Source organism: Pinus tabuliformis, chromosome J, assembly GCF_031772625.1.
Source record: "Pinus tabuliformis cultivar Carrire ecotype Pingquan chromosome J, CPIR1, whole genome shotgun sequence".
Lineage (NCBI taxonomy): Eukaryota > Viridiplantae > Streptophyta > Pinopsida > Pinales > Pinaceae > Pinus > Pinus tabuliformis.
The window spans coordinates 224,242,228-224,255,452 of record NC_142295.1 but is presented as its reverse complement, the minus strand read 5'-3'; positions in this window follow the sequence as shown (position 1 = coordinate 224,255,452).

The following is a 13,225-nucleotide window of genomic DNA, read 5'->3' as shown; positions in this document are numbered from 1 at the left end:
ACCTTCTAGTCTACAATGGCAGCCCAATGTAGTGCTCAGCCCGGACAGATCCTCTATGGGATGGCTTGAATCTTCAAGCTCTCTTGTGCTCGATGCTACCTCCAGTCAGCTCAGTCCTCTGTCTCTTCTGCTTTTCTTTACTATTCTCTATGTTCTGTCCTTCTCTTGGGATTTTCGTCTCTCTGTCTTCGTCTCTCGGACTGATTCTCTCAGTAACTATCTTCTTCTATCTCTGTTCATGGCTTTAGCCATTTGTTTCAGTTCTTGTTCAGTTCCTCTTTTGCCTCTATCAATTCACTTTTGTAGTTGCGCTTGGAGTTCCTTGTTCGGCATCATCATCACCGCTCAAGGAGTGGCCACATGTCCTCCTCTAAACGGCGCTAGCATGGTTCGTCGGTTCATTTCTTAAGTTACATCATGGATGAAGTATTTCTCCACCATGGCAGTCAAATGGACTCCAAATCCTTCTAAAATGCAGCTCATTCCTTTGTCAAATTCGCTTGACCCCATCGGACGCGATCTCAGTCATCTGATTTGAGTCCCCAGGATCCAATGCCATACGCATGTTTCACGCAGTTGACTTGCACGAATGATAGCACACGATCAATGGCAGTTTTCTCTCACCTCCGCTTGCCACGTGTCGATCCATGAATGGAATCGCTCCGCTCTCATCCAAAACCTCTTACCGTTTGATAGCACCCTGATCAATACCATCGGTTTCCAAAGTGCGGGTCCTACCTTTGTAATTTTAGTGCTTTTACCTTTTCTTCCCACAGTTCTCCAACTTCCCCTGTGTCCAAGTGCTTGGGCTTCCTCCTTCATGGCCCTGTTCACCTAGCGATATGCTCGTGCATCAAAAACCACCTCCTTTTCCCGATCCAGGGCTCCCAGGGGCTACTTTGACCTCTTGCACAGTCTCCATGGGCCTCGGTCAACGCGCTTTGATGAGGTCCTCATTGTTCCACGCTGGCTACCATTGCCACAGCTTCAGGGTGTTTTTGATTGTTGTTTCAAATTCTTTAGAGATTTGTTCCCGGCCTGATACAATCATGGTTCTTTGACAGTCTTCTATGGATCCAATTCAGATCCATAACATATAAATTCATAAAATAATGCAATAAGTCTTAGTAATGTGCATCATTGAAGTGCTAAAACATGGGTTTAAGAAATTCATTTATGAAGGAAACTTAAAAGTAGTAAATGATCAGCTTAATGGAAAATCTCATCATCAATAATGGGAGCTTCCCAATCAATCAAGTTGGATTAGGCAATATACAAAAGTTTTAGAATGTTGTAGGTTTGAATGTGTTAGAAGGACAACAAATTAGGTGGCATATTGGCTCGTGAGATGCAAACAAAGGTATCATGAAAATGGAAGTTCATTAGACTTGTTATAAGTCAATACCCTCCTCTCTAGAGACTTGCCTGAAATGTTAAATTCTTATAGCTCCCTCAGATGATCATGTTCCAATAAATACATATTTCAGCACACAACACCTCTTGGGTTCAACACCACTGATTCAATCAAAAATTTGACATGTCTACCTTCCAACATATCAAGGAATGAATATTTCCAGAGCTCTTATATGTCTTGTTCACAACTTCGATTATGAAAAAGACTATAATAGCTTCATCAATTTATAGGCACTGTAATGTATCACCATTGCTACTAAGCAGTATCGATGTCATACATAATGTTGGACCATAAATAGTGGTCAACATGATGTGGCCTACATATAACAGTACCATGTACATATCACTGTGAGGGAACCAAGAAAGATCACTGCTCAGGATTCTAATTTTTTTACTTCTATGATAGCTTCAAATCTTGAAAACTTCTGGGAGGACCACTTCTTCTTGAGAGATGACTTCAGCAGAATTCCTATTCTGCTACTTGATGTTGGGTATAAAATATTTTAGGGATACTAATTCTCCTTAAGCTAAGAGAGGATTGTCTTTGCAAAAATCAAATGCTTCCACTGCTTGTGACAAAAAATTTATTGAGTTCTATTTCCGGGATCACAATGAACCTACTGTAAATCAACATCTCCATAGGTTGACTCACCTGATATAAGTAATTTGAATTGTGAATATGTGTGTGTGTGTGTGTGTGTGTTGATCAGGTCACTGTAGGAAGTGCAAGATTTATACTATCAGCACATATTCTTATCACTGCATTAGTCTCCATACATCTTACTACCCTCATCTAGGAAATCCATTGACATTAGAATTTATGAGGTTAAAATAGATTATTGTCCAGAATTTAAGTCACTATTATCATTTTTTGTTAGTGTTACTATCCCTGTGATATATACATCACTAATACTTTATTCATTGTGCCATGGATAATATAATACGACCAAGAATTGCCATTAACAGAGTCTAGTGTGGAGGTTTGGAGGTTACATACAAGACTTAGATAAGCCATACCTTAGAAAAATAGGAGCCTCAAAGAACCGCGTTTGGGTTCGAACGGAATTCTTGAGAAGGTGCATATAGAGGTGATATGTAGTCATAGTGAGTTATTGCCAAACCATTATAGATCCATTTTGATGAGCCATATACCATAGAATAGTGACTATGCTGAATATATCGTGGACAATGGTAACAACAACACTAGTGAATTAACTATGCTAAAAGGTCACTTTATTGTTAATTTGACCATGAATATCTCTTTTACAAAAATTTATTTCTTAGGTGAGTTCACATTAGTGGTTTGATAAGAACATTTCTATAGTCTTTTCAATGAATTTTTTAAAGTTTTTACATTTATGCTTTTTGACAAAAAAGGGCTAACATTTTATGTTGGCTAAGTAAGGATTCTTTAAATAACCTTCTAGCCTGGTTCCTTTTTGTTGCATCTAAGCTTGCCAAAGTATCGTGAATTTACATTGGACAATGTAAGAATCCAGTCTTCTCCAGAAACAATCAAGCCAACTCTTTCATTTTGCGAATTACCTACGAACTTTGGACATATTTTTTGAAATTTCTACACTGAAGGTGTTGGATTTAAGTAAGTGATGCAAAATTCACACCTACAGTTCTATTGTTCACCTATTATACCAGTGAAAACAATAGGAAAACTTGGAAGCGTTGCACATGATTGTTCCAACCATAGCCTTATTGGCCTGCAATACATATATTCATAACATATACCTACAATACTATTATTCACCTATTCGGCTAGTGATTATTGTAGGCAAACTATTAAATGTTGGAATTCATTGTCTCAAGTTCACACAACAAAACTAAAGATTCAATGTATTGTGTGCATCCTTAGATATGTTTGATATTGCAAGCTAACTTTTTAAATAAATGCATGTATAAAAATTCTATATTAGCAAAATAACCATCAATATTTTTTTTCTAGCATGTTGGGTTGGATTCACAATAGTATGCTGAAGGGTGTCATTTCAATGTCTGGAAATTAGGATATATAAATGTGAGATATATACTCTACATCTTTGGGTTATCTCCTTTTCAAATATCAACTTTTTTAGGCTATAAGTTAATTGTTTGAACTTTTAACTTTGAGGAAATTCTTGAATGGACTTTGTAAATACTAGAATGGATGGACTTTGTAAGGCAGTGGTACCATAAATTGTGTTATTTCAAAGATTTCACTTCCATATTTTCACAAAATACAATGTCCTCAATAAATACTTATATGTATAGATACTTATGTCTAGGATTATATATGTGTTGGAGCAGTTCCTTTATGTTCTACGATAATCCTAATGATGACAAGCTTTAGCTGATTTTTTTCATCAATTGTTCATGGAACATGCAAAATATTTCATTGTAAAAATGTGAAAAAAATTACATTTCTCGTGATTTATTTTTTTATCGTTCATGAAAAGATAATCATGTTGCAGGAATGAGGTATCCTACATTCTGTTTCAACTTGTGGATATTTTGTTTCCTCCCATTTTTTTCAATGATGTAGATTTCATTTTCATGTTGATGGTTTTTGCATGTATCTTATCTAGCCCCAAATGTTGGTAATGGAGTGGATCTTGAGTAGTCGTGGACACAAAATATGAGAGGTTAATGTTACAATAGCACTTCCACCTAGTATCAGAAAATTTTTAATGGTAACTCACATAAAGAAGAGTTATTTAATGGTAGGGTTGAAAGGGAAACCTCATGTCTTAGTTCTAAGTCATTTATTTTTGTTTCTTAGTTGTAAGTGATATGTTTTTGAGCTTTACCAGATCAATTATTTCACTAATACAATATGTATGGCTTGTATTTCTCACCCGATTTTAGTTACTTGACATGGTTGATATAAAATTTAGTTCTGGGCCACTTTTATTTTAAGTCATAGATTTTATTTATTAAAAGAACTTTCATATTTTGATTGGTTTACTTGGAGCTTGATTTAAAAAAGCCTTGTAAATTCCACGTGGATGTTATTTTTTTAGGGTGAGTTCTTTGCACTAGTAAGGTCAGATGAATCTTAGAACATAGGTATACAACAAGCACATATTTGGCCTTCATTGTGTATCTGTTATTCTTTGTATCATTGATGGATGGTTATTGATGATGTAAAACAGAGGATGGGAAGGTCTTGCCAATTCTCTTAACAAAACAAAATAAAATGGAGTGTTACAATTGTGTTTTAAAGGGTGAGTTAGAAATTAGTATTTGAAAGGTAGAACTTGAGAATGGAAAGCTATATGATCTGGATCTACAGAAGCAGCAGATCTTAGAAAACAAATGATGGTATTGATGAGTCATCCCGGAAAATAAACTATAACTGTTTTAACATTGCCCAAATTTCAGTTATTTGCAATGGCAATAGTGACTCTAGCTTTATTTGTATGAATAGTGACTTTGGGAATTGTCCTATTCATTTCCTGTGAATGATTTCGATTTTCAACCTCCCACTATTTTATTGTTAAATTACTTAAAGATTTGATGACAAGAATATAGTTTTCAATGCTCTTTTCTAAATCTATTTTCTCCAGAAAATTTTCTTTTTACTTTAGGTAGTGTAGATTGCTACTATGTGACATATCCTATGATATAGGTGTCTGGATAAATAGACAGAAGCATTGTACAACATAGTTTTTTTTTAAATCTAAAGAAACATTATTTCCAAATACAAAGTTTATTAATTAAGAACATATTTTAGACTTCTTTGCTAAGTTATGATCATATTTGGGTAGGGGATTTTGTGCATGCTAATATTTTGTTGTCCCTTTGGTTTCTGTTAGGTAACAATGGTTAATAAAGAATTTGTTCTTGAGAAATAGGCACATATTGTATTCTACTATCGACAGGAAACTCCATGGTTTTCATGCATGGCAACAAAAACACATATTTCAGTGGGATATCCAAAGTCTGTGTTGGATGAATTTATTACTAGTGTTGATTTTGATTCCTTGTCAGATATGTCACGAGTCAAATTCAAATAAGCAGAAGCAACTCAAGAATGAAGGTGAAGCTATTTCTTTCTATGCAAGTCAATTTCTTTTATTTGTTGGGTGTTGTAATGTTTTGAGTGTGTACTTATGAAATTCCAAATTGCATGTTGGTTTACGTAAAGGGGATATATATATATATATATATATATATATATATATATATATATATATATATATATATATATATCATATGTCGTTCATGTTTTCTAGAGATCCGTGTTACATTTTCACAGAATTTTAGATATCATTTAGCTATATAAACACCAAACAACAACAACATTGAGACTTTTTCTTTCAATCAACCTATAACATATATTGCATCTATATTCATCAATGTTCTTCTTCCATATGTTATCCACTTATGACATTTACTTTGCAATATTTGGTGCACTTGCTAGTTATAGGTCATTTATAGATTATAAATGTCTTCAGAGTTTCACTTCTAAATGTGTATTCAGCTAAACATATTGATTCTCTTATACATAATTATGTTTGCCTCCACCCACTTTTCATATATTCAATAACAATGAGGTAGGGACCTACATCTTCGATGTTGCTTTGCTTGTTTAGTAAAATATTGTCGAGACTTTAATTTATTGAAAGTTGTAGAATTTACAATTTATGAAGTTTCAAGGTCTAATTTTTTAAAAGTCTAATTCTTTAAAGGGTGCTAGCTCAATGGAAGAGCACCTTCTTTACAACCAGGAGCTTCGTGGTTTGATTCCATTGTGCCCTAATATCCATATGGAATGGCGATGATCAATTTTTGGTGATAGAGGCTCTTTTGACCATCACCAATGAGCTTTGGTGACACTTTTCAACCCTCACCAAAATATGAAATGGTGATGGTTAACAAATGCCACCATATATATGCATCAATAATGAGGACTGTCAAAGGTATGCAATCATAAATTGTTGTTGTTGATATGAAATGGTGATGGTTGTTGTCCATCATTATAGTCATTATTCAAGACGAACCTTGAATGTCACCACAACGCCTATACTTTTGGAAATGTGGCTTTTCATGACGGTCAACGAACACCACCATATATATGCATCAATAGTGATGACCATGAAATATCCATCACAATAAATCATTGTTCTTCATATGAAATGGTGACGGTCACTATCCATCATTATAATTAATATTCGTAACAGACCTTGAATGTCACGATAACACCTATGCTTTTGGCAACACCACCTTTGATGACATTCAGTTTTTTGTGATAGAGGCTATGGTCCATCACCATTGCTCATATGAAATGGTGACAGTCACTATCTGTCATTATAAATCATTATTCGTGTCAGACTTTGAATGTCACTACAACACATATACTTTTGGCGAAACCACCTTTGGTGACATTCAGTTTTTGGTGACAGAGGCTATCGTCTATCACCATTCATCATATCAAATGGTGATGTTCGCTATCAGCCATTATAAATAATTATTGGTGACGGAATTTGAATGTCACTACAACACCTATACTTTCAGTAATGCCACCTTTGGTGACGTTCAATTTTTGGTGACAAAGGCTCTTTTGACCATCACTAATGAGCTTATGGTGACATTTTTCACCCCTCACCAATGTCATTCTTTTTGTATTGTATGTTTCTAATGAAAATATAATCATTTCCTATAAATCAGATACTTTTCATAACTCTCTTCATATCCAGGAATATGAATTTGTTGTAATTTATTTTCTATTTCTAATAATTTTGGATCACTTGTTATGGAATTCCTAATATGCTGTATGAAGCTGATAAGAACATTGAGGAAAATTTTCTTTTGGTCAGGCATGAAAAAGTAAGTTGATAGTAGCTCTCAAAATGTTTATAGTGTGAGTAGGTAAAGGTTGGACACCAAAACCTGTTGGGTTGTTGAATCCTCTACCTATATCATAATGGAAATGCAAAATAATCTCTTTAACTTTTATTATTGGGTTACCAAGAACCGAAGGACAATACGACTTCATTATGGTAGTGGTAGATACGCTAAGTAAGAAAATTCATTTCATCTCAGTGAAATCTAAATATGGTACAACACAGATTGCTAATATCTTCATGAAGGATATTTTCTGATTACAAAAAATACATAAAATGATAGTGTGAGACTAAGATGCCAAATTCACCTCAAATTTTTGGAAGGCAATGTGTGGGAGTATGTGCACTAAATTAAACTTCAGTATGGTATACCATCCTAAAATAGATGGAAAAAATGAGAGAGCCAACCATAGTTTGGAATACATGCTCAAAATGTATGTTATGGACCTTACGAAATGGGAAGAATTTATGCATTTAGGTGATCTTTCTTACAAAAGCAATTATCCAACCTCTATAAGAGTGATCCCTTTTGAAGCTTTATATGGTATAAATCTCAACACTTCACTTAGTTGGAGTCAACCAGAGGATATACTAGTTCTTGGGCTTGATACCTCGCAAGAAATGGATCAGACTACGCGAAGAATTCAATAGGATATCGAAACCGCATAGGATTAACAAAAACATTATGAAAACAGAAACAAAACACACAAAAAATTCAAATTTGGGGACCATTTTTACTTGAGGGTGAAAAAAAATAAAAGTACATTAAGGATGAAAACATGTCAAAAATTAGCACCATGGTTCTATGGACCATTTGAAGTTTTGGAACAACTTGGACCTGTAGCTTATGAATTAGCATTACCAAGTCACATTAAAGTTCATAAATTTTTGCATGGGTCTTTACTTAAGAGATGTGTAAGTGATAGTTATCGCATTATTGACTGAAAATTCTATATGTGGAACCCGAAGGAGAATTCCTGATAAACCCTCTCTTTGTTCTAGATAGGAAAGAGATTTTCCTCCAGAATCCAGTTGTCATTCGATTTAAAGTTTAATGGAATATATTTAATCCTGAAGAGGCTACGTGGGAGCGAGAAGATGAGATGCAGAAAAATTATCCAATATTGTTCTACGAAGACGAAACTAGAAAATTAAACATCAAGGATGGTGTAGGTAAAGAAGGGGGGAGATGTGACATCCCTCTTCTTTTGAAATAATTAGTATTTTTATTTTCAAATTTAAAGTATGTTGGTTTTGATGGTGATTCCATAACTTGTTGAAATGAACAAGGTACAATGAATAATAAAATAAATAATTTTATTTATAAATAACTGAAATGGAAAAAATAATTGGAATGAGACACTTGAGTAAAGGGAAAATTTCCAATTTTAATATTATATAAGATTGAGATAAATCTTCCATGGGAAACGGATGTTCCCAAAACATAAGGATTTAATGGATGGGAGAATAAGATCCTTTAAATATTCCAGCTGGAGAAAGTTGCTAGTATATGGAAGCATAAAGGATTTATGGAGAGAAAAGAATCCTTTAACAACCAAAAAGTCTTCCATAAAAGTGAGATGCCACTAATAAGAAAAATTAATGATGGAAGAGAAGGTATGAAATATACCTATGTAGAAGATGAAGGGATGGTTGGAGCTCTGAGGAATCCAACTGGAAATTAGTTTCAACTCGGGGGGGGGGGTGTGGATGGGAATTTCATGGTTAGATGGACAATGTTTTGTTCCAGTGATTTTTTCATTAATTCTCATTAGGAATTTTGTATGCCTGATTCTGTTGATTAAATATATGCATATTGTGTCGGTAATTATGAATTGAGTCTAGTAGAGAAAATTTGTTTGAACCAAATTTGACTACTATGTAAATTAAGTTATTGATTCGATGAAAAGATGAATAAAAATTAGTATTTATATTTTCAAATATTAGGTAGTAAAATCTCATAGAGATTATATTTATATTACATCGCAAAGGTATAAATGCTATTTGAATTCACTTGGTATGGGTGCACATAGAAAATCATTATGTGTTGAGTGGTCAAAATGATCCACCATAAATACTATCATTGTTTTTTATCCTTGAAAAGGTCAATAATTAATTACTGTTGAAAATATTTGTATATCAAAACAAGAACATATGCTAGAGGTGAATCAAACTCCATGGGGAAATGGAATTTCTGATTATTAGAATAAATTCTCTATTTCACAGATAGATGTCTGAAACATAATAAGGGTATAAGCCTCAAAGTAACCTATGTAGACTCTTGGGTAAACATTTAGAGAAGTTATATAGGCATGTAAATAGGTGGAATATATTAGTAAGTATTTTTGTAACTATTAAAATGAAAAGATAACACATGTATGTCATCTAAGGTAACAGTGGTAGCGGTAATAGCATTACCTAGAGAAAAAAAATAAAAGGGACCCATAGGATGCAGCCCTACCTCAAATTTACACATGGAATTCATTCCAATGGAAAATATGGAAAAATTAACAGTATAACACTCAAAGAGTGGTGGTTCTAAAAGGCTCATAAATTACTGTATTGATAGTTAAAAAAAATGATAGCCAGTATTGACCTTAGTTAAATAACTATTAGAGTTAATGATTTAATTCAATAAAACAAAAATAACAATTTATGTATATTAACAACATAACATCAGCATAAGTACAACATAGTGAGGTACAAATACCTTCCGATAACACGTGATATAATGTATAGATGTGAAATATGAATTTAGACTTCTAGCATATTGTAGAGAAATCGAAGGTTAAAGTAAATGATTTTCTAAATTGATGTATTATCATTAAGAAATTACATATAGATAGAAACCATGAGCTTAAACTTAGAATATGTGTAATTTAGCTGAAATTCTATTCATAGGTAAAACTGTGCTTCTAAGGCGTCATATTATAACACGTGGAATGAAATAGATTATACAAAGTAATTTTCTATAATAGGCATTACCATGAGTATTGCCAAGAGAAAGGGAATAGTTCATACATATTTGACACCAAGTGAAATTTTTCAAAATATAGACTATACCCTCTTCCTTGCCTGGAACTGATTTAACTATGTAATTAAACATTACAATAGTTGTGTCTTCATAAAGCAAGATCATACACCTGAAACATGTGCTTGAACACAAAGAAAAGGAAATTATAAATGACAATAACAAATTTAGGTCTTTCCATAGAATGAGTTATTAAACTGAATTAGCATAAAAACATCTATGAGAAATACAATATCAATGAGAGACATGAGAAACAATGCATGCCTTCAACTTAGGTATTCACCAAATCACCATAGAATCTAAACCTAGAATGCAAACCTTGAACTGACTTGGTGTTTGGAGGGTCGGCGTATACTCTCTAGTGGTTTTACACCACTTTAAGGAAAGAAAACAAGATCATTATAGAGCCCAATGAGCACCTGTAGAACAGAGAAATCATAATTTTAGGAATAAGTGAGTTATTCTATATTAAAACAAATTGGTGGAATGTAGTAGAACCACAATCTATTTAAACAATTTTAACTTATACTTAAACCAAGGAGGTCGCCGTGAAATGAGTTCGATAGAGCAAGTAGTTATCATAGTCTCCTCCATCTATTGCCATAGTAACAACAACTACATACATTATAGAAAACAAATAAATTCTAAAACCAACATGGAATCCTAGTGTTAACTAATCGATAGAAATGCCCTGTATGTAACAAAGATATGGGAAATTAAAATACTATTACCTGGAATATAGCATGTCGAGTAAACCTGGAAGGAAATAGTGAGAAATGAGTACCTTACATCCCTACACAAACAAATAACTTTCAACAAATGTAGGATAAGGAAGTAATGAAACAATAAAAATATAGAAAATAGTTCTTCAAGAGTATCATTTTACATGTTCTTCAGTTGATGAAAGTTACCAAATACCGAGGAACTGTGCTTATCATTCTCTCTAGACAACGAGGTGAGAAACACTAGTAAAGCCCCAAGGAAACCAACCAAGAGGGTTTAAATGTGGAAGCAAAACCACAATGAACAGAGGAACTATAAAATTTATATAGGTCAGCATGATAACAAATATAGATGCAAGGTTTATCTAGTTTATATTCTCAAAACAGCAAGGGAGAGATGAGAAGTCTACCATTGACCCTCTAAAAGAACATAAAGGAATTCTAAATCATTTATCATGGCATAAACATAAATAAAAGTAAAAAAAATAGAAGACCGGGTGAGGCAAGGTTTATTACTTGTTATTGAAATGCAACACTTGAATTTTGGTGAAAATTTACTCATGTTGTCCAAATTAATGGTGTAAAGGTGGTTGTAGAGGTCTATTGTCGAACATGAACTAGAGTGGTGCAACTAAGTCATTATGCCAGTACAATGATAAAACAATTACACTACATCCAAACCCTTACGGCTCAATATGGCTTCAAGCTACTAAGAGACAAAAATGGTTATCTAATATCCATTCAACCATTCCATCCATCTAGATGTTGTAGTACCCTCGTCCTGGTGTCAATAGGCTATCACATGCCCCCCATGTGACAAGTTCAGAGGTGGGAAGTGATGATAACATAGTTAGTTTATTTTTCCAAGGCATAGGTAAAGGCTTCAATAAAATATGACAAACTTGAGCATATAATAAACTCCAAATATTGAATGGGATGGATACTAATTATCATTATATATTTAAATATTACTTGAATAGTGATTAGATTGATGATATCACTATATATTAAATCTATTTCATTGTAACCCTCATGGTGTAGAAGGAGAATTATTAACTAGGGTGTATAGAATATAGTTCTATAGTATTGTCACTATGGCGAATACACCATTGGTTACCTTAGGGTATAGGGATGTGATGACTATATAGGAAACATAGGTATAGATAAATTAAAAACTTTTGTATAAATGTAAGATGTAATCTAGATACCCATTAGGTCTAGGATAAGTATTAAATATCCATTCAGCATGAAACAATGAATAACAATCTACTTATTGAAATGAGAAGTCTAGCTTTTACCAAAACAAGAAAAAAAAAATATTATACTTAGAAGGAGATGTGACACTATCTATTTATCTATATATCTCTCCCTCTTGTTCTTCCTCACTCTCTCTCCCCTCTCCTCTGTCTCTCTTCTTCTTCTCTCTCCATATCTCTCTCTCTTTGTCTTTCTCTTCTTCCCTCTCTGCCCCCTCTGTCTATATCTCTATCTCCCACTGTCCCTCCTTCTTTGTCTCTCTATCTTGCACCATAAGCATACACACTCTCTCTCCATATCTATATTTGTCTCTATCTCCCGCTCCTACTTCCTCTACCTCTCTCTCTTGCCCTTCTCTCTCTCTCTTCCACTTCTTTTTCCATATCTATCTCTCTTCCTCCCTCCTCTTTCTTCCTCTCTCCTATTCCCTCTCTCCCCCCTCCATCTATATATCTATGTCCCTATGTCTCTCCTCCTTTTTATCTCCTTCTCACCACCAAAAAATACACACACTCTCTACATATATATCTATCTCTCCCTCCCTCCCTATTCATGTCACTCCATCTATTCCACTTCTAGCTCCCTTTTTCCCTTCTCTCCGTCTCTCACTCTCTTCACTTCCACTCCCCTCTATCCCTTATTGTACCTCCATCTGTCCCTTGTCACTCCCTCTCCCTATCCACCTTTCACTCTCTATGTCTTTCTACTTCCCTCCCTCTCTCACCCTCTCCAACTCCATCTCTTTCCCTCTCCCTCTCTCCTTCTCTCTCTTCCTTCCTCTCTCTCTCTCTCCCACCTCCCTCCATATTCTGCCCCATCACACTCTCTCTCTCCACCCTCCAAGTTTGTTAATATCTCCCTCCCTCTCTTCTTATCTCTCTCCCGTTATCTCCCTCCCCCTCTCTCGCTCTACCACCGCTTCTTTCCCTATCTATACCCTCTCTGTTTATCTCTCATCCCTCATC